The sequence below is a fragment of the Thunnus thynnus genome, chromosome 7, assembly GCF_963924715.1.
Source record: "Thunnus thynnus chromosome 7, fThuThy2.1, whole genome shotgun sequence".
Taxonomy (NCBI): domain Eukaryota; kingdom Metazoa; phylum Chordata; class Actinopteri; order Scombriformes; family Scombridae; genus Thunnus; species Thunnus thynnus.
The window spans coordinates 8,892,190-8,919,240 of NC_089523.1; positions in this window are offsets into that span (position 1 = coordinate 8,892,190).

Sequence of the window (27,051 nt, forward strand, 5' to 3'; positions counted from 1 at the left end):
CTTCTGATTTCTCTGTGCCCTGCACAGATTCAAGGCACTCAGTGCCTGAGGCAGCAAAGCAACCCCAAAACATCACTGAGCCTCCTCTGTGTTTCATGATAGGCATGGTGTTCTTTTCTTTGAAGACTTCATTTTTTCTTCTGTAAATACAGGGTTGGTGTGATTTACCAAAATGCTCTAATTTTGTTTCATCTGCCCAAAGCACATTCTCCCAGAAGGACTGTGGCTTGTCAACATGCATTTTGGAAAAGTCCAGTCTGGCTGTTTTGTGTCTCCCTCTTAGAAGTGGGGTCTTCCTGGGTCTTCTACCATGGAGCCCATTTTCATTCAGACAGCAACGGATAGTGCGACTTGAAACTATTGTACCTTGAGCTTGAAGATTAGCTTGGATCTGTATTGAATTTTTCCTTGGTTCTTCCTTGATCATTCCAGCAAGCCCTCTGTTCAATCTTGGGCCAATTTTCCTTTTGCGACCACATCCAGAGATGTTGGCTACAGTTCCATGGACCTTAAACGTCTTAGTAATATTGGCAACAGTAGTCACAGGAACATCAAGCTCTTTGGAGAAGGTCTTGTAACCTTTACATTGACAATACTTGGCTATTACTTTTTTCTAATGTCTTCAGACCACTCTCTGGTTTTCCATGTTCAGTGTGATGCACACATTTGCACAAAACAGCAGAGTGAGTATTTTTCTCCTTTTAAACTGGCTGCACGAGTGATTATAAGATTGAAAACACCTGTGATACTAATTAAAACACAATAGTCTGCTTAAAGTATCACTACAAATCAATTATTTCTTACAACCTCTAAAGGGTGCCAATATTTTTGTCCAGGCTATTTTAGAATGTCTTTGTAGAATAAACATGAGTTCAGTTATTTTCACAACTTCTTTCTTTTGTTCCACTGCAAACCAAACATAGACCTGCACTGATAATAAAATATCTTTTAATTTCAACACTGTTCAGGGTGAATGGTGCATTATTTTAATAAAATGCAAGGGGGCAAATAATTTCATGTCATGTCTGTATGGAAAACAACAACAACAAAAACAGCTACTCGTTGTAGGGCATAATTTTCAATTAGTTTCATAACATGTAATTTCCTCCAATACAAATACACACACACACACACACACACACACACACACACACACACACACACACACACACACACACAAATGCGCACATCATGCACCAAAAGAGGCACTCCATCATTCTGAACAACACACTTTTTACCATTCAGCTGAGGACAAGTTAATACTAAAACATTTTTTTTCCTCCACAAACATAAGCAGCCATAAACACTGCTTTGTATGAAACCAACATATAAGTGATACTGCCCCTTGATATTGGCCTTTTGACTGTTATACACCACAACACCAAGGCAAATCCTTGTATATACAAACTACTTGGCAATAAACCTGGTTCTGCTTCTGATTTTTACTCACAATGCAAAGGAGCCTATTGCACATATTACTAATGTCGTCACAGACAGCTGCCATGTTGAGGCCTGTACCTACTGTATATAAAAAGCCCCACTTTCCAAAATGTAGTAAGGGAATGAGATGAAGGTGGTTAATTTGCAAAAGTCAGATTATTGAGGTTTAAAACAAAATACTACTAAATTTCCCTTGGACTGGAAAACCTAATACATATTCAAAATGTTGTATGTTCCCAGCTAAGGTAGTTGTAGGTGATATAAATAAGTGCTAACAGAGCAAAAAGCATCAACTGACAACATGAAGTCAACTAGTTCAGTCTGTCTGATCCTCCTCCCGGAAAAGCTGACTCACTGACAATCAGCCTCAGTGAAGGCATGTCAGGAAGCCATCCAAAGCTATGATCATTTCTTGGCAAAGTCATCATGAAGACACTAAGAGCATCAGTGTCAGGTGAATGGTACATTGTAGGGATTAGCACAGTAAATGATGCAGCCAATCTAGGAATGATGGTGTAACTGCTAATAAAAATACAACATCCCACAGCTGCTGATGTGAGAAGTCTCCCTGCATCCTCCTACAGCCAAACAGCCTTGTCAGCTCGATCTAATTCTCTTTATTCTACAACAGCTCTAATACACACCAGCCTTGACCAGATATGATTTACAGCATAGGATATTGAAATAAATAATCTAAACCAATCATATACATTATGTGTGTAGCATATACAGTACCAGTCAAAAGTCTGGACACACTTTCTTATTCAAGTGAATGGGAAGGTGTGTCTGTATCTGTATCTAAGTGCATTATCTGTCTGCACGAACAACAACAAAAAAGGTCTGTATTGCTTATCCCTTTTATCCAATGATCATAAAACATCCATTTCACAGTAAACAGTGTGAAAATGTTTTACACTGCAACTGTGCCATATCTTTCAAATTCCTGCAGGCACCATCAAATTTAAACAAGAAGTACTTTATGTGTCGTGTTGGCTAAGACACAACAGTCATTTTGCCATTTTACAAAGTCAAAATGGAATGAAGTAACTACTGCAGAGAGCTTGATGATAAATATATTTTCTATATATAAAATGAGATTTGTATGAATGAATTGCATGATTTTGGAAATACCAGACCTGAAACTTTAAACAGCCTTTTAGAAAGTAAAGGCCAATATAATCTGAGCCTACAGATGAAATTGGGCTATCTGCTCCCTTACAGACCGGCACTTGCAGCCAATCCATTCCCAGAAGAACCAAACACCTTTTAATTCTGCTGCCTCAGTGGGGAAATCCAGTCATAGGAGAGATGGCAGAGGATATTAAAGAAAACACCAGACTAATAGCTTCACCAGCCCTCAGGGCACCCAGAGATATTTCTTACCCTGAGTAATTACCACATTTTCACAATAATTCTGGCTCTAGACACATTAAATGTGATCTGCTCACCACTGCCAAGACCAACAGATGTTTGAGAAAATAAATCAGGAAAGAAAAAGACACAAATCATTTTGTTTTCTCCACAAATGATGGTGATACAAGTCTGCCAGTAAGAAATTATACATTGACCATGTGTTATGTGGTTTTCTTTGCTTGTAGTCATTCAGCCTTACTGCAACTTAAAATATTTTAGGAGCATAAATCATAAATCACTTCAATATCACCTTTCTGTAATAAAGCTGGAAAATTGATATGCTTTTCAAGTTTTCTTGTAAACAAACAAATTATGTTTATGTTACACATACAGTTTTTTGTTTTATTTTTTACATTTTGAAACCTGCTCTGTGGACATCCATGTTAACCCTTTGAATGCTGGTGCATTGCTGCATTCTTCCACTATTTCTTCAACACTATTCTATTGTTGATCAGTGGTGAAACCTTTGGCAGGACTGTATATTGCATCACCCGTATGTGTTTATACGTGTATCTTTATGTGCATACATTAGACAAACAAAATGGGGAATAACTAATTAAAAAAAAAACAACAAAAAGTGCTACTTGAGGTCAAAAACTCCACCGTTTAGTGTTGGAACTGAGTGTGATAGGTTTGAACTGTGACTTGAACTGTGAATGAAATTGTCTGCTCTCTGGCCAACAAAATGGACAAGCTGTCTGTGCTGCCCATGAAAAACATCAGGTTTCTGAGATCTACAATCTCCCAGTGGAAGTCCAACATTGACACAAAATTCCCAGAAAAGGATGCACTTCCTGCACCAGCTCAGGACGTTCAACTCCCCTCAGGAGCTGCTGATCCAGTTTTATAAAGCAACCATCAAATCTGTTGTCTGCACATCTATTACTTTCTGTTCTGGATCGGCCACCAAACTGGACAGGAACAGACTACAACAGACAGTTACTGCTGCATTGGTGCTGACCTGCCCACCATTTAGGACTTTTATCAACTGATGATGTGTCAAGTCTACAATTCCTCTTTTCTTATTCTCGTCTCTTCTCTATTAAGTCATATGTTAAGCCATTTGATTAACTTAGTCTTCAAGTAAAACACAATGTTCCAGGAAAAAACAGCTTATTTGTATTGCTATGGTAACTCCAGTATAAACATTTTTTTGTGGTAGCTGTTGTTTATGGTGACAAATTGATTTATGCTTCATGAGTTTTTTCTAATTTATTTCCTCCACTTAGTTCGCTCTCATAAAGCTTCTCTGCCAAACACAGCAGTGATGATGAATTAGCAGCCAGCCTTGTTAGAGGAAGACAGAGTAGGTGGCACAGCTACCTGTGATTGCAATGATAGTAAGCAGATGAAGAACACTTATAGACTGAAAAAAGGAATCACAGAAGATTATCTACTTAAATGAGATGGCAGAAAAGAAAATCAAAAGACTGAAGCAGATGCTGGTTCTCACACACAGGGATTGATTTACAGAGATGTTTACTACAAGGTACAAATGATGCTTTCAAATGTAGAAAAAGCCTATGTTACAGTTTGATAGTATTATATGAATCATGCTCCCTTTTGCTGACGCAGTTTAGGGGCCCAAAAATTTCACAATCCTTTACTGAATTCTTGTTTGTTGCAACAAACTGCATTAATATTCAGAGCTTTCAGGGAATTGTTTTCAGTGAATGGTTGTTGGTGGCATATAAAAGCTTTTATATTTTGGTGGAATCAAATGACTCATTATCAAGTGTGGGAATAATTTTTTACAAAACATGGAGGTTGCCAAAATCAAAAGTAAGACATGTGGGAAATGTACAAGTCCAACTGAGTCTATAATTACAGACAATTCCTCTTTTTACTACGACATGGGACACATTGCCTGATTCACTGCTGCAAGCTTTGCCCAGTTTCATTTATGATGCTTTTGGTTCAAACTCAGTAGAATAGCACAGGGATGGATTTTCCCTCAAATTCAATTTCCTAACACATAGCTGTTTTGATTATGAGTAATGTCTGGCACATTAAGTTAACATTACATGAAGCTTATGATGAAGTTTTGAGCCATCCACCCGTAGATGATATTAATCACAGTTTTTTATACTACTACTACTACTCTGCTCCAGGCCTCTAATATACCTCCCACCCATTAAAGCTGCTATTACTATGTGATGTGGTACCAATGATTTTATTGGAGCTGCTCCTCTCAGTCTTTTGAACAGGCAGTGTTTGCAGCACTTGCAGGGGTCCTAAGTGCTGTGACTGACAGAGGGAGAAAAACTGATTTATTCTGACAGAATAATCAGCATGAATTTGCTAAGGACTCCTTATCCTCACTCATACCTTATTTCTGATGAGTGAGAGCATGGTTGGCTGGTTGAGTATTACCAAAAATAACAGGGAGCTTCACTTGTAAAGGAGTTCAAAGAGTTGACAGTGGTCTACACAGGAGGAAACACACTGTGTGCACTGCTGAATAAAGGTTTGTTGAACTGAAATAAAGCTACTGAACTGAAGTACAGTAACAGATAGATGGTCGATCTGGCCTCCAAGTCAGCACCATGGACAGAGACAGAACACTAACAGCACAGTGTTTCCCTCACTCAAACAAGGAACTTCTTCAAAGAGACAGTTTGAGGATTTAAAAAACTTTTTTTGGCAACAAAAATTTGGGTCCCTCCTAGTTACTAGTTGGGTCCCCCCTGGGTTTCTAGTTTCAGTGTCTCAAAAATGATACATGAACACCCTGCTGATTATCATTGCTTAAAGCACAGGTGAGGTATATGATATCACAGCATCAGCATGATACCACAATATCAACATGTTACAATATAATACAATACAGAATCATCATACATCACACTCTCCCCTCCTGTATTTATACAACTTTAAGGCTTTGAAGCTCTTGTGGGCAAAAAATCTAATCCATATCATTTAGTATAGTTCAATGACAGAGCACCACTATAGATGCACTGGATTCTTAAAATATGCAACATATGTTAAGAGTCCACTGCATTTATAGTTGTGAAGTTTCTGCAGGCTTAAAGAAAACACAAGTGTTTGATGTACTGTATGACCACTGATGTTGTCTTAATAAAGTTGGACCAGTGTGTAAAATTTAGTGGCATCTAGCTTAACAGACTTGGCAGAAATGGAATATTGATGAGTATGTTTTAATGAGTGTATAATCCTATGAAAATAAGAATTGTTGTGTTTTTGTTACCTTAGAATAAGCCCTCTATATCTATATAGGGAGCAGGTCCCCTTGCACGGAGACCGCCATGTTGCACTGCCATGTTTCTACAGTAGTCCAGAATGGACAAACCAAACACTGGCTCTAGAGAGGGCCTTTTGCGTTTGTCTTGAGTTTAGTAGCCACCACAGGTTCTCCTACATGCTTGGAAAGGGAGAGTGAGGGGATGTATATTCATTCGGTTGTAATCTGAAACCTCACTGCTAGATGCCACTAAATCTTGCACACTGGTCCTTTAAGGTTTTGCTGATGGTTTAGCCCTTCAGTCAATGTTGTGTCTCTAGTATTTCATTTGGACAGAGCATGAATCTAATGATTTATCTTTCATGTTCCTAGCAGGATGTCAGTAAACTGGATAAGTTGAGAATTTGTTTAAAAGCGGAGACATTGGTGATAGCAGAGGAGATTAACTGTTTCTCCTGCTGATGGTGTCTTTCCTGGATAAAGAGTATTTCTAATAATGCCACCCCAGTGGTTCATCACATCAGACCCCCAGCTGATTATCTGTGACTCTACTATGAACATTTGATTTATATATTTATGTTTTGTCTTTTTTTTGCTCTTCCTTTCTCCTGCTGGAACTCGTTACTAGAAAACCCCACTGCTATAATGACATTTACTGGTATGGAGCAAAGCTCAGGTCTGTCAAGAGTGATATCAACCCACTAGTCCTGAGCTGTGGATACCAAACTTGAATTAGGATTTGATTAACAAGAAAAAAAAAAAAGTAAGCACAAGCCAAATGCTGGAGCTCAAGATTGTGTTCAGGATTGTAGAACACAGTGAGTCTGACCACAAGTACAACTGCATTATAAAAGACTTTATGAGATGAGGGCAGGTAGGAAAGAAAGGAAGGGAAATCTAAGTTGACAGAAAACTGAATAATTATTTTCAACTCACTATCACTATCTCACTATCTTTCTGTTACAGCGTGATGTTTCTTTGCTGTGAGAGAGCTGCAGTAGACAGCATTTGCTGTCTATTTGGAGATCGATAGCCATTAAAAGGAGAATGGCTGGGTTTTGTTCTGACTGTTGGTCTCAGTGTTCAGTCGCCTGGAAAAACATGTTAAGAAAAACAGCTACTGATTGAAGGCTCATTAATTTAAAGCTGCACTTGGGAAATAAATGCTGTTACACTTTCAAAAACAGACTGAAAATGTATTCATACCAAGACGGTGATAGCTTAAAAATAAAGGAACCACATTTCAGCAATTAAAAATACCTCTAATGTCAGAAGAGCTAGAGTTATCTGTTTCACACTTCCAGTGACATCAAATAAGTAACTTCTCCCAAAATGACCATTAAAATCTGAACAGTTGAATCTCTGGGCTTTTTCCTGTGGTACGACAAGCAGATTTTATCTTGTTGAAGTTTATAATGTAAGCTTCACCATGGCAGGCTAACAAGAAAAGTGAAAAAGAATGGTCAGTTATCCTCCACTGTAATACACCTGACCACACACAGTCGTGTGACTTCAGATGACATTACATAAACTTGTACTTTAATTTCCTGGAATCTTACCCTAACCACCAGATGCATGTCCCCACAACATGAGTAATACCTGGTACACACAAACACACACACACACACAAAAGACCAACACTGAAATGTAAGTTAATGTGGGTAATATGGCAAACAATTATGATACTAGTCCTTTTAATTTCAGTTCACCAGTTCAAGGAGAATCAACATTTATCTTTAGATTCAGCTGTTTGGTGATTTCCACAGCTTTCACATAAATGACAGCTTTGGCAAAAAATAAGCTAACCTTGTTGGGGTATTATGTGTCAGTCACAGGCGCGACAGACCTTTTTCAAAGCACACATTATGACTTGAAAAGCACAGGTGTAATTAATAACACTTATGCCGTTCCAGTGTTTGTTGTTTCTTGTTAAACACTGCCAGTGAGCTTGAACATATACCAGCAGTTGGAACTGGTGAACCTCAATAGAAGGCAGCCATCGTTAGTGTCATTAATTACACCTGTGCTTTCCCTGCTGTAACATGTCAGCATGTCTGTCATGAAAAAGGCAGCCATACACAATAAACAGGAATAGCTGATAGAGGAATATAAACTTTGTTTGCTCCGGTTTTGCCCGAAATACATTTAACCAAACTCAACCATTAGCCTTATTCCTTAATGCTTTTTCTCTTGTGAAAGCTTCTCATATTGTTAGAGAGTTCTCCCAGTAATGTATACATCTCACCCTTGTGTAGCTTGTCCATGTATGTTTTCCAGTGCAGCTAGTAAAAGGTGTTGCTATATTTAGTCCCTCAGTCATGTCCTCTCACAGCCTCTTGTCAGGCTCTTGGAGGTGGTCGGTTAGCATCAGTCTGGTCCATTTCTAATACAGTCGCAGTACAATGTAGTAACATTGCAACATTATTTTGGATAAGTTGCAAACCTGAAACTGTAATTCAACTTAGTTGGGGCAGTGAATTAATATTTTACTGTTTGCTGTTTTTTTTTTTTTTTTTTAAATTTTTTATTACTTTGTTGTTTGTATTGTTAACAATTAGTGAATCATGTTGATAATTATTTTGGTAATATTTCTCATCAAAAAATAAGTAGAATAATTGAAGTAAACTAGTATTTATATCCAACTGTGTGAGCTTTGTGAGCTCCTCATAACCATTACAGAAAATGAATAGCTCCAAGTGCAGTTTTATGAGCAGCATGAGGCTCAGTCAACAAATTAAACACTGATTAGTTTGTTATAATTCTGAAACACTTACTCACTGTCTCCTTTGGTCAGAGGCAAGGTACTGAAAAACCCAGCTTCAAACTTTCGGTGTGTTCAGTCTCAATAATAATCGTGCCAAGCCACCCACTGAGCCACTTAGGTGTAGAGTATTCAAATAACTATTATTAGGAGCTCAATAAAAGGGCCTTGACCTTAACTGTTTTTAATCATACTGTCCAAATCATGGCAGGAATCTAAACCATTTAAAATGAGAGTTATTAGATAAAGATATGTTGTATCAGGTAATGTGTGTGGTGTGCAGTTAGTTTCAGAGTAAATGTGAAAAAATCCTGTTCAGTTGTTGTAATGGGAAATTAAGTGCAGTGTCAGAGTGGCGTTCCAGTGTTTTTATATCAGTAACAATGGAATGGAATTTGAATAGGACAGGCTCATGAATGTTTTTAGCGATGTATTTTCCAAAATGTGAGGATGGAGATTCATTCATTCATTTATCCTTAAATAAACTATATAGCCCATACTGCACTGAATTATTCTAATTAACAGTTCAGCTTTTAAAGCCTCATTCAGTCCCATCGGAGGTAATGTTTTCTTGAGCTTTGTTAGCAAGAAAAATAAGTGATTAAATAAAAAAAGAAAATAAACTGTTCATAATTACTTAATATGAGTAAAAACACAAATGTTATATGTCCACATTGCATTATAAGTGAGACAGTTAGGATAAGCAATGTTGAAGTATGATGAGGAGAATGTTAACATTTTTGCAACCAAGGTGACCTACTGTCTTTGTCTCTTATTGTTGCAGAAAAGATGCAACTCACATATTTCCTTAGTACTTGAGCCTATTGTGAATTACCTACTATACTAGAACTGCCAAAATATGTCTTTGTCTGTTTAACCTGGAAGATAGAAGATAGACCTGTAATGAGTGTTACTGTAATAGTGCTGTTTGCATCTTATAAGTAATTTGCTCCACATGCCCTGTGAATTTTGCCATATTGTTGGCTTCACTCTGTCTGCTAACAGAGGTCAGAGAGACCTTGCAGGAACAGTGTGATGGGTTGCACAAGTATTGCGTGTCTAACGATTATTATGTAGAAGGAGTAAAGAGCAGTATAAGATTGTGTGTCAAGTTGGACAAATAAAAATCAAGTTCTATAGTGAAACACTGTCAGATCACCTCAGTTATGCTGGGCTAAATGAGAGAAAAATACACACATTGCACTACACTTCTTTCAGAGAAGAGGTGGATACAAACTTGAGAGACTGATTGACTTTGTGCTAAAGGGAAGGAAAGGAGAAGACGTGGGAGGAGGATGAAGAGACAAAACCCACTGGTAACTCTGTATTTATGATAAATGTTTTGAAACTTGTTGGGAATACAATGAAAGACAAAGACCGAGCAGAGGAGAAGACAGAGCACAGCTGTAAACAGCCACTGGCAGCTAGCATGAACAACAAACATATCTCCTTTGAAAGAATCATAAAAACAAATGACTCTCTATAATAACACTTGCTTCTGTAAGATACATCTTTCTTCTATTTTCATAGCATGATATTGTCTTTGCCTGTACAGTGTTATGAACACGGGGTGGACAGATTAATATGAACAGTGGAACAATGGAATTGTATATAATCCGCCTTCAACTAATGCTGCCTCTGCTAAACTGCTAACGCTGTGTCAAGGAAGTGTTCTTATTAGTTGAATTATCAGTTATTATATGATTATATTTTAAGTTGTTTGTTACATTTTGTTTTTGTTGGACATATCTGTAGAAATAATATACCTTCAGGGCATTTACTGTGTATTTCATGCAAATCACACTGGAAGGGCAATGGCTTAGTTTATATTCAGCTACTATACTACTTCTATGAAAAACAATACGTATAAGAAGATGCAGGTATTGAATTATTCATGCATTTGGTATTGATCACCATCACTACTGTTTTGGTGCTTTAACTGTTAACCTTCCATGGTGGGCACCTTTATATTTCACTGTTATAATCCCTGATCACTGAATCACCACACACATCAAACAAAATCTATTTTCATAACAAAGCGGTCAATTGAAATGACCCATTACTTTTATTCCTCCTACACCAGCTTCTGTTACGCTTCGCCTCCACCGCAGCGGCCCTCTGCTAGTTTTACCGTGTTAAGACTGTGGTGGCTTTTAAAGCATTAACACAGCAGTGTTGCTGCTGTGGCTCAGCTCAGTGTAAACCCACGAGCGATTTCCATCATGCTCCCAGCTATGTCTTCAGCTTGCTGAATAATCAAGATAAAGTTCAGAACTGCACATCCAACAGAACTGTATCACCATTTGTTACAGTTTATTGTGCAGAAACAGCATTTCCAACTGAAACATCCACTGATACAGCACACTCTGCTTTAAAAGAAATATTTACTTTAAAAATATAGACTTTTTGGGTCATTGAACCATGGTAATATCTAAGACAGGCTCTCTAGGGTATTGATGTCAACAAATAGGTCTATCTTAAGATGGATACTCAAGGTTACCTCACATACCAATCTTGCTACTCTGTACCAGATACTTAGTAAAGTCTCAACAAAAAGATTTAAGATTCTGGTAGTTGTCACAAGAGTGTCTGCAAAAATAATTGTTTACATCCAAACTGCAGTTTAATCTGTAATGATAATTGGGAATTTGCGTGCAATAAAATCACAACATGTGGAGGATCTTTTCCATCTACACATCATCATCACAGCTTGTGATAAAACAAACAAAAACAGCATGAGTTCAGGACCAAAAAAATGGCAAATAAAAAAGCCAGAGAGTTCAGATGCAGGGTCACCCAAGAACCTTCATACATAAGAAAATCACAAATACTAAAATTAGTCTTTCAAGATACAATAAAACAGTACCAAATGAAGTTATGACTGACTCAACCTTTGATATAGTGCCATTAGATTTCAGGATACAATTATGTGGTGATTTACCACATTTGTCTGGTTTTCTATTTGATATCAGGTGTGGAATGGCCATCGGGAAGTTTGGGAAATTTTCCCGGTCGGCCTGTCATGTTAGGGCCAGCCTTTTTTTTTTTTTTAACCACCAACCCGGGCAATATATAGCCTATATATAGATATTCAATAGGTCATCTTAGCTGCAACAACATGGCTGGTGCAATCCGTAATAGAAGGTAGTAGTTGCCATCACAACTAGCACTTGGGAAGTTAGTATTTAGCAGTTTTTGCAGAAACTAGGATTGAAAGAGAAAACCTGCAGCTGGTGGTGCAGAGAAGGTGTGCCAAAAAAAACAAAAAGGTTTTGCTGGCTGATGCTACAAAGATAACAGATTTATTTAAGCAGTCTGCAGGTGATGAGGAGGACAGTGACAAAGAGGCAGAAACATGAAAGATGAGTGAGCAGGGAGCAGGTGATTTGACATGTTTACATGCTTTTGCTGTGAACTAAAGCTAAATGAAGTAACTAACTAACTAACTAATAGTTTTGTTAACGTTGGGGTTTCAATGGTAGAGCCCCACTGCAGGTTTGACCATTTTCAAGGTTTAACTAGTCAGACTCAGTGCACAAATGTTTCCAGAAGTTTATGCTTATTTTCTCTAAAGTGTTTAAAAAATGGTCATCAACTTCAACTGTAAATGAGTAAAATAAACATGATCATTTTCCTCTAGACTACTCATCAATTCTTTGCTGCATTATAGCCCATAATGCATATAATATTTGATAGTCAGCCCAGCAATAAAAATGATTTGTTAAACACTTACTGTATAATCTAAACACACAGGTGAACATAGCTCTGAACAAGAAAGGGAAAAGATGGAGGAGGAGGGAGCAGGAACCAGCACGGATCCAGTTAGAAGTGTGTTGCACTACTGAATGTTATTGTGTGACTGAAGTAAATTACAGCACAATATATCATTCATATGATCAGGTTGGACTACTTCATTCAAGTTATTGTTGCATTACAAGATTAATAGCAAGTATGTTGCATAATACACTGCATAGGTATTTGCCTATGTCAAGGTTGAACTATTCATCATGAATTTAATGAATACAACAATAGTTGATGCTTATGTCAGACAATCCAAATGATGTCTGTTTTATGCATTTCTAACAAACAGATGAAGGTGAATCAGACAGAGAAAGTTTTGAGGAAGTCTTTGCAGGGACCTCTATGGAGACAGGTATGTGTGACGACCAGCCAGCGCCACTGAACAATAGAGTTTAAAAGTAATTGAAGTATAGATATGTTTTGCACTCTTATTGATTGAATACAACTAATTACTGGTCATCTGGACAATTCTGTTGCAGAGTCAGAAAGGGAGAGGTTTGATACAAACATATGTCAGTTTGAATTTGGTGTATCAAACTGGGGCAGCTTGACAGCGAATTCCTGGGCTGCTTTTTGTTGCCAGTCTGCCCGTGTTTGAAATGATTGATGAGTGCCATGCTTATTAACTGACAGGCTGCTGTCAGTAATCAACCAGCTGTGTGAAGTCTAGGTGAGTATTCAAATTCACTGCTGATGGTGGCTGCTCATCATTATTCATCAGATAAACAACAATGTTCTATGTTGAATATCCTCTCCTCCATGATGCTTACAATAAGTACTAACTCTAATATCTATATGAATACGATATATTGTAATATCTGTGAATGTATCAGTCCAGACGTTATAGAGACATGAGCCTTGAGACATGGTCAGTTTTGAAAAGTCTCATTTCATCTTGTGGAATACCCCTTGATTGATTGTTGCACTTAAAAGTGTGTCCTCCAAAAAATTCCCTTTGGAGATTTTATTGAATGTGAGAGGGCTTATTATGGACTGAATGGATTGCAAAGACACTTGAGTCATTTCAGCCAGCAGCCAGGAGAAAAATACTCATCAGAAGGCCTCTTCACCTCTCTGACAAAGAGAAGCAGCCCAGTTCAGCCTCTGCACAAGAACAAATTACATGGTCACTGAAGTGGGCTGGATAGCAACACAAAAGGACTTGTATATTTAACAGGAAAGACAGTCCAGTTTTACAAATTGCAAGATGAAATAATCTTAAAGCTCACTTGGCTATGCTGGGACAGAAAACCAAATGTTGCTTTTCTTCTTATCTGATTAAAAAAAGAAAGCAAATCTGTCTCATGGGTAAACAGCAGTGGTGAACCAGTACCAGTGAATTCAACAAAAACTCTGTCTGCAATCACCGGGTGCCCCAGGTGTACAGCATCACTCATTTGTGATTAGAAAAGAAATGACAGATGTACTTGGCCAAGATTGTCTTTTATTTTTCTTTTGATTGATGGATTTATTTATTTTATTCATTACTTGTAAATGTGCCTAAAATCCAGTATGTACAAAGGTACAGAATCAAATCATTATTAAGACTGAAATGCTCTGAAAATGGAATTACCTGCGTCATAGGGAAAAAAAAACAAGAAAACTTTTTTATCTCCAATGCCTCACTGTTTTCGGCTAGAACGACAGCATGTACTTTCACACTTTAACTGATAACTAGATTTAACAGACTGTTAATTTCTCGTGTAAACAGCTGCCCAGGTGTAAAATCTCTACTTAGTTGTTATCGCTCAGATGCACACCCTTCCCAAACCTTACTGATACTAACCTGCAGAAGAGGAGCAAGACTGAAGATAACTTATTTCTCCCTCCCTCAATATAAAAAAATAAAAATAGCAGAAAACAGTTCTCTTCATACTGAGATAATCTAATGCAGATCAAGATTGTATCATTTCTCTGTCGTACTCTGTCTTTATTTACCCTCCATCCACTATCTTTGTAAACAAGCGAGAGGAGAGGAGAGGAAAGTCAGAGCTCCATCAGCTGTGTGAGATATAAACCACCCTCGTGGGAGCTCTGAAATATTCCCTTGCCTCCATTTTCTCTAATATGAAATTGGTATAGAGGATGCTAACTGTGATGCAGAGCCAGAGCATGGAAACATTAAATATAACAGAAAGAGTCTCTGGACTGACTGATAAGTCATAGATGTCAAAGCATGACTTATGCATCATACAATACACAATCTATTGATTGACCTGGAAGCAGCAGAAAACTTGAGCAACAATACTCTGCTGGGTCAGCTGACCATTAAGTCTCTTCTTGCACCACCAATTTGCTGCTTTGGGAGATTTAATGCTTATTTATACATTTATTTATGTATTTGTCATTCATTCAAAAAAAAAAAAGTACATTGAGACTGTCAATGACTGGATTGGTGGATTGTCAGGTAAGAGATGAATTCTGTGAAAACTGACAAGCTTTTTAGCAGACAAACAGTATATTAAATCGCAATGAGCCTTTTTTTTGCCTTTGTTAATGTGAGTGTGCCTTTGTGTGCATCTGTGTACACGTGTGAATATGTGGGGTTCAGTCAGCCTGAGAAGAGGCTCTTAGCAAGGCAAGCAGCTGTGTGTCATTGAGGCAGAACAACATCAACACACTGCTGTTGATCCCATTTATCATTTTCCCTGAAGGACTGACCTCACAAGACACATCTTCCATGTCCCAGGCACACATCTCTCACTCTCTGTCTCTCTTAACTTTTCTCTCACTGGTGTTCCCTCTGTAAACCTCCCACAGAGAAATACACTCCTGCTACAGAGGGAAGGTTACTCATGGGTGTTACCCACCTTCATCCAACTGAAGAGGGGGGGTTCTTGTTCTGTGAGGAGGTAGACACAATAGAGCACCTTCTTCTTGGATGTATTTTGCCAAAGGCCGTCCTTGAAATACGGGGATGCTGATACACTCAGTATAGGTTTTCCTAAAAATATCACTTTGTTTTTATTGAGGCTGGCTACCTGCCAGTGTGTATATAATGCAACTTTTTATCACCAGCTACATTGTGGATGTTCTTAACCACTGTAATAAGAGTGTGTTCATCATCCACTCAAACATCCACACAAACCTTACATAATAGAAAACATCATTGCCAAGAAATCAAACCAGTCTATGACTGACATGAATCTTCTCCTGACACACACTAAAGCATTACACATAATTAACAAAGGGTAACTTTGTACATTTGTCAGCTTATAATGGAGGCTAAATTTGACTAAATACTATATATACAGTACCTTCATAACAACAGAAATGAGAGGGAAACATGAACAAAATCCACAAGGTTTCCTTTAAAGATCTCCTCTTTTGTCTCTTTTGTGAACCATTTGTGTGTTTCCTTTACTTTTTGCAGTTTCTTATTTCAGTTTTGTCAGTCTGCTCTGCAGCCACAGCAGCTTGTCCTCTGAGCTTCATCTGCAGATGCAGCTGGAGGAGATGTTAAGTCACTGGGAGTTGTCATTTTCTCTCTCCTTCCACTTTTAAACTCTAGCACAGTGGTAAAGCTGTGATCCCAGCATACTGTTTCTCAGACAGGGTTATAATTATTCATTCAGGTATCAATCAGGGCCAAGACGAGTCAGTGGGATGTCTGAATGAAACCAGACGTTATAGAAATGTTTTGTTACCACCTGCATGTAGAACAGCACCACTGTGGTGTGTGTGTGTGTGTGTGTGTGTGTGTGTGTATGTGTGTGTGTGTATGTGTGTGGGGGGGTTAAACAGTACTGTAAGCATTACAAAAAAAAAAAGGAGATATAATGGTTGGTATGTACTGTAGATAATAAAAGTGATCAAATAGTAGCTCAGTCATGCATCTCTAAAAGGTTCCTATTCATAACCTTTCATATCTTAAATGTTATTTCCAGTCACTTTAGGGTGAAGATCACACAGACTTGAAGTTATGATCACATTTTTTGCATAGAACAAGGGCTTTGGCTCTAGTCCCTTATTTCATATGTCGGCGTTGTACTACAAGGAATAACATCACAGCCAGTTTGATTACTTACAACCATATAACTCTCAAAGTGCATATGGCATGTCAGAGTTGTATGAAGACAAATTCACACTGATCTATTAATTGGCATTATTTGCTAATCCTACACTGAAGTAATACTTGATCCACTCAGACTGAAAACACCACTCACAAATAATCATGAATCTCTGAAACCTATCATTAGCCTCAGTTGGGCTTTATGATTTCAGGTGGGAGCAAATAAATTCAACAGCTGCATGTAACAGACAAATCAACAGTTTATGGTCCTACAGCGTGTTAGCCACATTTGTGACTTCAGCACTCTGTAGTGTTCCAAATGTAAAGGGAAAAATCAAAAGGTTCTTTTTTTTATTGATTATTTTACCTGTTATCCAGCAGCAGGTTGTATCTTCAAAGACCATAATGATAAAATGTTGGCTTGGGGCAAAACCAGCATTTAAATCCAGTATTTCCACAGACTGAGCCAGCTACAGACATAACGTACATTCCAGCAAAGAGGAAAAGTAGAATGAAGTCACAGTCTGCAGAAAAATTGGCTGTGTAAATCCTTCCACCTGGGCAAACATCTTATCATACCTGGCAAAATGTAGACATCAGTGAGATCACAAAAATACCTTTGAAGACACAACCTGATGCTGGATAAAAGGTAGAAAAATAATGCTCAGACTTTTGCCCAAGGGTTTGTGCAGGAAACACAATGTCACAGAATCACACAGAGTAACACATGGAGGATGGCTAATAGCACAGCAGCCTCAGGGGGAATGAAGAGAGGTTGGGCTGCTAGATATAAATAAATGCACCAGGAGGAGATCAGCGGTTTGTTTAAGCCACCCTAAGAGATACAACCAAGGTCAAAGGTCATTATGCAGAACATCAGCCACTCAACATGAGAGATTTATACACCTGTAAAGATCTTAGGTGGAATATATTGATATTACTGTCATTAAATTGATTGAGTCTCAGCCTCAGAACATTAAATATTATAACATAATCAAGGTTACAATAAATAGTTATATTATACTATAGGGTTTGCCTTCCTTCATACTTCTCAGTTGTTTTTTTTCTGTTCTGATTCTTTAAAAATTCCATAATTCTCAGCAATCGTTCCACAGTATGATTGCAGCCCTCTCATAAGCACCTATTGTGTCAATCAGTGGCTAAATATTCAATGTATTCCCCTCCAGAAAGAAAATAATCCACCATTACCTACAGACAAACAATGACTACAGAGCTCAAATCTCAACGTATTTGCCATGAGTGGATTACCACCTTTTCAACATCATACAAAAAGCAGTAGAATAATGAGCTTGAAAAGTGGTCCCCAATTTCTAAGCACTTATATTCTAAAAAAAAAGCATTTGCACATTGACTTCACATTTTTTTTGTATTTTATACAGTAATTGCAACAACAGCTGATAAAGAAAAGCTTTGTGTCACAAGCATTTCTGGCATTTAACTGCTGGCAAATGCCGCTTTTTCCTGTCAGTGATAAAGTGACTGTAATTTACACTGAGAGATCAAGAATGCAGCGTTCATCCTCCACTAGCCTCCTCCTCCCTCTACATCAGTAATGTTGAGATGCAGCAAAGCAAGGCCGAACTGTCAGTGTTGCTGGCACAATTATAACCAAGAATTACAACCTCCTGGAGAAATAGTTCAGTGTGTTGTAGAGTAGAAAATTATTTCCACGGACAGCTATTTCTGCCTTGTCACACCAGCCTGCTCAAACATACGTCCTACTCCACTGTGGTGCTCTATTTCCAGCAAACAAACAGAAACTACTCCAGCTGAACTGACCCTCCTCCTTGTCAACCACAACAGCTCCATTCTGCTGGAAGAAAGATGTTTTAAAAGAAGCATTAGAATAACACAATTTATTTTCCACATCAGTCCAATGGCTCGCTCCCTCTCCTCCACTTCCTCACTAGCTGTCACTTTGTCTGTGTTCTGTCACACTGCACATTTAAGGACAAATCTTAGACTATACACCATGAGATTGGGAACATCTTGTCCAAACTAAGAAGAAATCTGCTAACAATTTAAATTTTGCTGCACAGTGTTGTTCACAGTGTAAAAAGATTTCTGTTTTAAGCTGGGTTGGGTTTAGGTTAGTAGATATAAGGACAGGAAAGAAGTGCAGCACCTTCACTGAATGGTTGTAGCTTAAGAGCAAACTTAAGATACAAAAACCATGCTGTGAAAAACAGCCAGCAGTATGCAATGTATCTACAACTGCAGTAAATGTGCTAAAACAAATATGAAAATACAAAAATAACCACATGTTCCTTCAAGTTTTGAGCAGGGCTGGGAGTAGTAGCATTAATAGAACATCAGGTCTAATAGAATTGAGTCAAACTTGTTGCTTTCGATGTGAAACAAAGGTTACAGAATTTGATATTTCACCAAGAGAGAGCAAGTACAAGAATTCTGTAGACAGAAGGCAGAAATGAAAATGTGTCATGGATGCAAGCCCCTAAAAACATGAAGGTAGAAGAAGAAAAGGACAAACATTTGTCCAGAAGCTTTGGAAAGGTGTCGTGCCACATTTTTAGTTTTATCTTGACTACATATTCATGACACATAAACAATCAAGAAAGTGTGAAATTGAAAAGTTTTCTGCAGAATGTACATATTTTAAACTAGTCCTGATGAATGATCAATCGGGCAGTTCATCACCCTGTGCTCTGCTACTACTATATTCCTCCACTGCTCTGTGAGATGTGACCTCAGTCAGTCTCATTCTTTTCACTTTACAGGTTTACAGCTACTGAACAGCTGCCACAGCTGTTTACTGGCTCATATTTGCCTTACACCCTGCAGCAAGAGTCACATTACATTTCTCAGATCTGCAGAAACCCAAGAACTAAATGTAATGTGTCTTCGAACTGAGAATAACAACCTAGCTGGAGGGATGTGAAAATGTCTTAAATAATTCTAATGGATGTAGTGGGTGGGTTTACGGTAGGAAAAGACATAATGGAAAAGAAAACATGATATCACCTACGAGGAGATTCAGCAGTATGTGGTTTGTGAGCTGTGGGGATGTGCAGAAGTCTACATAAGACAAGGGGAATCATGAAACACATCCATTTTTATTGAAACAACTGCAGTATTGAAGACACACTCACTTACCAGGAGCAATATTAAAACAGCAGGGGTCTGAATCAGCAGCCAACATCAGTAAATGTCAGAATGTTAACAATGTGGGCTTAAAGTGACTCCAAACGAACCTTTTCACCACAAATGTACTAATTAGCATTCAATAGTCAGAGTTACAACTCGTTTTTCTGATGGAAGATTAAGCCCACACTGGGCCATGGATTACATAACATAAGAGGCACTGTGATATACAGAATTCACTTGCTGTGAATACCGATTAGTAACTCTGAACCAGTGACACAGTTCCACTTGTCATTAATAACCTGGAGCACCTGTAGAACCTGGTTTGCCACTAACATTCATTCAGTGTATAGATTTTAAATGGACACCTTCAGCTGCTTTATAAAAAACATCTGTTGTTTTATGATTTAGGGCTGAATTGTTGACAGGGTCGTTGCACTCATCATAGTATACTTCAGTTTTCTGAAGCGTAATTAAAATCAGAGGCGAACTGGCGTTGAAATGAGCAGTTTGCAGTTAACAGTCTAACCAGCTCTTTGATGTGTTATTCACAGCGAGGCTTACAACATGACTTCTGTCTCCTCTTGATAGACATCAGCAGTAAGATTGCAGCTCTTGGAGATAAATCAGCTCTGCAAATGGGCATCACTGACGGGAACGAGCCAATCAAACCATAAAGCATACACAGTCATTATATCAGGGTGCGAGAAATGGCCTTTTATTCAGTCTAGTAGAACTGTTGAACAGTGTTGGAGCAGAACAATAACACAGTCCAACCCACAGACTCAAACTCCCTTACCTACAAACATTGTGATCCCATCTTTGACACCAAAATATATCGAATATAGTGAATCACTGAGTGGATAAGAAGTAGACCAGGTGAGGTCAGAAGGGGGATTAGAGGACATTTGTAGCTTCCTACAAGCCGGTGTAGTAGATCATTGTGATGGAACAGATCAGAGCTCCCAGCCAGCCCTGACACATTATCTGCCAACACACACCCAAGGTGATTTATGGAAAAAACACAGCAGCTGTTGATTTCACACAGCTCTTAAACCTCTGAGCTCTCTGGATGACTTAGATGTTACAGCGTTTACTGGGGAGGGGAGTAAGGCGAAATGAAAGAGGGAGTGTGACAGAAGGGAAAGTGAAATAGAATAACACCAACAAGTTCAAAAAGGAAGTCTCATAAATGTACCTTAAAGTTATTTCTTTTTATTTTTCCCCCTTTATTTAGTGCAAGATATGTGATTAACATAAGTGATTAACATGAAAACACATATGACACAGGACAGTACAAATGAGAGAGGCAAAAAGGACCAGACAGTAACCCATGAGAACAATAACATGGAGAAAAATAAATAAATAAATACAGATTTTAAATAGATGAATGAAATTTTGGGTTAATACTAAATGCACATGGTGTTTCTGTGTGTCTGGGTAGACATTGTGTGTAAGAATATAGAGGGAAGAGAGCAGAGGGAAGGTAAGAGAAGAAGGAAGGAGAAGAAAGAAGAAGAAGAAAAGAGAAAGCTGCAGTGTTGTTGTGGGGGATCTCTGGTTGGTCGTCAAGGTGGAACCAGGATGAGTCAGGACAGTTTTATTATTATTATTATTTTTTTTTCTCTTGCCCTCTCCACTCCTACACAACCACCTCATTTTATACTTTGTTTGGTTGTCTGTCTGTACTCTCCTTTCTCTCCTCCTCCCGCCTCCTTGCTCTCATTGTTCTCTCCTGCTTCAGGCTGCTCTCAGACCCATAGGAGGTTGCTGGCCTGTTGCAGGTCAGATACCCTCTAGAACAGCCCCCACCCCTACAGGAGGGGTCTGTTCATTTGGGTATGAGGAGCATCGTTATATTTGAAGGGGAGTTTGGCAGGGAATAGGCCCTAGAAACCAAGCTGTCCAAACCAGTCAGTACCCCTGAGCCCCCACAGCCACCTGGGCCCAGTAGGAGATGCTCCCATTATGCAGAGTCATCGTTTAGTTTGGGGAAATAAATAAATAAATGTACCTTAAAGTTAAATCAACACCACTCTGACAAAGTTTCATCAAAAGTTCACAGAACTATAGTTACTCACATCCTCATTATTTTGTTGTAAGATTAGATAAGCATCCAATGAAGAAAAGTTAATTTCATACATTTCTGTCACAGACTGCCTTGAGTAAGACGACAGGGCTGCCAGGACAAAGTAAAAGGTTCACATAAAAATGAAATATTCTTCACACCCTTCCTTATCTGCACCACAGAGTGAAGACAAATCATCCAGCAGGACAAATAAAGTCTATTTGACACAAACACATAACTCGGAGTCTGTAAATAATATGCAAATTGAACCGCAAAACTAAACCTATCTCAGATATTTACTAATTTTCCATTAAGATCACTATGGCAGTTCTGGTAGAACCACATGATAGGGAGTGTTGGTGGAATTAGTTTGAGGCTCATTAGACCTGCAAACATCCAAATAGTCATTTTAAATATGATCGCAGAAAAGTCACTTCAAAGATATGCATGATGATTATGCTATACTGTATATGAGCTGAATATTTTGCTCATTTGGAGCAAAACATCACATTGGTCTATAGTTTCTAAACACTCTCGTTCTGTTTATGGGTGAGTTTGTGAAAAGTGCTAAAAGGCTTCTTTCACCCATAATAACCAGAAGGAATCTGGCTGTATCAATGGGAAAATGTTATATATCTATAATTTATTTACTATGTCCATGATACTAATTTATTTTTGCTAGTTTTTGCTGTTCCTTTCCTCTTTTTTTTAAAATATGGATGCAAATTAAAATATTTTGACATATTTCATTAGTAGTCATAAAAAAACAAGAGAGGAGGAAAACAATTTCATTCACAGTTCATTCATTCAGCTTAATGAACCCTATCTATGAGCCAGAGAGCAGCTTGAAGATTAATTCAGGAGAAAACAACAAGATTTCCACAGAAAACACCATTAAGGAATAGACACTGTAACAAGGAGCAACAGTTTGATGGTATATCACTGATATAAATGTGTGGTTGAAGAGTCTACAAATGCTTCTCTGAGACATCTCAGTACAACAACAGCATGTTGACTTTGCTTAGTACAAAACTCTAAATAATGGAAATAAACTGAATATTCCAAGTCATTGTCCAGAGTCTGCTCATTAGTCATCAAAAGACAGAAAGGAATCTGGAGTGGATATTTAATGAAACATTGATCAAAAGCACCTGCAAGTGTATTGACCAGATTATTTTATTTTCTCCAGGAAGGAATGTCTGCCCATGCTATTGTGTACTTGAGGAAACTATTTCCTTCTTCATAGTTTTCCCTGTGGAGGGAATTCAATTGAGATTCAAGTCTGAAGTTGACCTTTGGAAATGAGGAATCCTCATTGAAATGTAGAGCTGCTGCACCCTTCATCTCTCAGTTGTCTTTTGAGCTTGACTCTTCTTTTGAGTTTGAATTGAAATACGTGAATCTTAAATGAACACAAAGGCTGTTAGAATTATAATCTTAAAATGAATGCCCAGGGCAGAACTGTTTACTATCTTTTGTGGTGACCCTATTCCTCTCAGGCCAAAATCTCTTGTGAGGTTACTCAGGGATTCTCAGCCTGCATGCTTACCTTATATATTGATGGTCTGCTTTGCATCCCACTAAAACTTTCTAAGACTGATTATGTGTGTGCACATTGTGCATAGTGAATGTACTCAAATGAACCTGAATTTGGCATCTTGCTCTTCTGTGCACTTTCAATCAGTACTAGCCACCTGTCTTCAAATGTTTGCAGATCTTTATCATGACTTAATGGCTGTAATTGCTTACATGTAAAAGGATACAGAGACTTTTTTCTCTGGATGCTATGTTATAGATGTCTCCCTTCTATAACTACTGCAGCAGTTACAGCTGCCTGTCATTTTTACAACTGATTTTAATTTTTGTTTATGTGGTAAAACATATGTTACCCGTCAGGACGCCTGGCAGTGACACTCCTTGCTTTAGAAGCAGTCTTGCAAACCTTAGAAAATCACTCTTTACACTGGTTAGTTCTTATTTATAATATGTAATCTCTAATAATACTGCATGCATTTTCCAATGCATTACATCACACTGTAGAGTGAAAGCAGTCTGAAGTCAACAGCTCAGTGGCCTTGAACTGAGTAAAGCTGTCAACACAAGAGTGACTTTGTAAATACAGGGATTACTGCAGCCCGAGCTGAACACAGCCATGTCTGACAGTGGAAGTACAGAGCTTGAGATCAATGGAGCAAAAACATCTTGTTATTCAGTGATAGCACAGCATATCAGGTACAAATATCACTGGTGAAGAAGTCAAAAAAATGACTCTTTAACGTCTGAGCTCCAACCACAGTGAAGAGCCATCATGAGGTTTGGAAAACCAAACCAAACTATGTCCAGGCCTGTAGAGCCGCCAGCACTTTAATCACATTAACTTGTTCTTATGAGGATCATTTAAAGAGGACACTATTAAGCTCTAATTAGATTTTCAAACGGAGACCATCAAAAGAACATTATAGCAGAAGCTTCATGACTTACAACTGCAAAACATGAAAAAACACAATCCTGCCGGCGTTGATTGAAAACAATTTTCACATTGTTGGAATATAATAAAGGTTCAGTCCAACAGCTTTTACAGTGACTGGAGAGGTTTGTCTTTTGCTGCACTTCTGAGAAACATATGCTTTGTAATTAAGCATATTTGTCATAAAGACACTCACTTGCCTGCACAAAGTTTGTAACATTGTATAAATATGCTGCAAAAACAACAGAGGAAGACATTTTACACACATCAGATACAAACATCCTGTTTTATATTCCAGAGCCGAACACATTGTGAATACATGCTGAGAGCTGTTGTATGCCTCTTTGTCATTGGACTGCACTTTGAAGTAGCTGTGATGGTAGCTGGAGGGAAGTGATGGTCAGAGAGGAGAGAACAATGGAAGAATTTCCTTAAAAGTAGACAAGGGAAGGAAATAAGATATTTTCTTCATTATCCTCCTGAGATGTTGTGGGATGAGCACATTGACATGCAAATATGTACTATGTGCGCAGGAGGTGAGAGAAATTACATGAAAGAGGCAGAACTAATGACAGGTTCCAGTTTGACTCAAAAATAGCATCATTGGCAGTAATTTAAAATTTGTAAAAGAAAATTACATTAATTACACACATTTTCTGTTAGTGCACTTTATAAAGATAGGGCCAAATCCACAAAAAGAATTGTGCGGCTTTTGCAGTTGCCAAATCTGTGCAAATGAGACAAATAGATAGCGTGTAATTCACAAAGCACCCGCAAAGGGTAAAATGCATCACAAACTGCGCTGCCAAACAAATAGCATCATGGTGCGCCTGTGCCATTTGCATGTATGTAAATGAGGTAATATTCATACATTAAAAAAGAGGAGGAATGTTGCGGTAAAACTAGAAAACCACTTTATTGTTATAAAGATTGATTTTGAAATAGCACCACACACAGTAATCCTCACGCTACAAAAAAAAAGAAAAAAAGGACTAGCCTTTATCCAATTCTGTTTCACCACATGTTCACGCCTCCGCCACACACAGACATGCACACTATCACTGCAAACTAACAACCCTAGGTGTCATGCAATACTTATCTGCATGCAGATGCACAGCAAACCATATGACCGCCTCCCAAACAGTACAGCTCGGATAACAACACCAAATGAGGGAGTGTAGAGACAGCATCAGTACATTTAAAAGGATCACAAGGGCGCAGTGGGTTCATCTCACAGAGCAGAAATAAACATTACCACAAAATAAGTTAAAAATATGCTAAACCACAAGAGGAAAAAATAGCACTAAATAGAATTAATTAAAAAAAAGAGAAGAAAAAAAAAAGAAAAGAGCAAAACAGACTGTAGGCAAAACAGTAGCAAACTATCCTGAAAATAAAGAAAAGAAAAGTTATGAAAAATAACAGATTTCCTGAGGTGGCCTTCAATAGAGTATATACTGAACTGTTTCATCCCACCTCTACTATGGTCACACCTGCCACATATGGCATAACTCAAATGCCCCCCTCACTGAGCACCTATATCATAAAGAAACTTGATGATATTGAATTGATATTGAGTGATACCAAGGGTGAAATCTTCAGTCAGACATTTGGGGGGATCAGATGGGTGTGAGGTTTTAGGCTTATCTCAGACTTTCAGCTACTTAAAAATAATTAAAAAAAAATGTCCTGAAAGCTCTGATGGAGTTCAGGATTCATCCATACAGTAAGGGGCTGCTTTATTAAAACAAATCCCACTGTATAGACCTGGAATCTGTGTGTAACAGCTGACCAGATGGGTAGCAAAACATAGAACATGAACTACTGTCAGATCCTGACCGATCCGGTGTTAATCAACTTAACTTAGGCTGCTGTGCCGCGTGCGTAAATGCGCACAGCCTCTTTCTCATTTTGGAGATGCACTTATCTTTCAGCTGCTGTAAGATGCTGCAGCCAGCTGTGACACACAGCCAGCTGTGGGCACCAAACACAACATCAGTATTGATGTTTCTGTGAAATCCTGGATACATTCAGTGACACCTGAACAACATTATTGTAAGATTCAGACATTAATCTAACATGTTTCAGACCTGCCTGAATCACATCAAATGTCAAAATGCAGCTATTAATATTTCAGTAGATGATGTTATAGATGTGAAATACTAGAGAAGTAAAAGTATAGAACACATGAAAGTTGGTTTGTGATTGTGGAAAGCTCTGTGTATGTGCAATTTGAGGCTTTTGTGCTCACTGTAGTTTTTATTATGGACCAATCTGTGTGCTGGGCAAATTGCACTCAGCTGCAAAACTTCATGGGCATGTTTGCAGTGACATATTAGTGCAAAATCTTCATAATTCACAGTGCTATTGGCAGGCGCAATCCTTTCTTTGTGGATTTGGCCCTCAGTGTGGTAACTGAAATGCTTTTTGAATGAAGTGTTTCTCAGACTGATATTATACAGTATTCTATTTCACAGTATAAATACTTTGCATACCACGTCTGAAAAAAGTAACACGAGATTCTAAATGAATCACTTGCGAAGATGTTTCAAATCAGGCCTTTGCTCTCAATTAGAGTGCTGTATTGTAGCTTAACAGTCTGGTACAAAGCGAATGAGCTGCAGAATGAATCAGATGGTCACTGGTCCTTGATGTTTAAAAGAGCCGTGTGCAGAGGCTGTGATGAATAGAACTGCTCAGCAAGCCCACACAACACTGACAGCAGAGTTAGTCAGGAAAAACTTCACACTGCACACATGGAAAA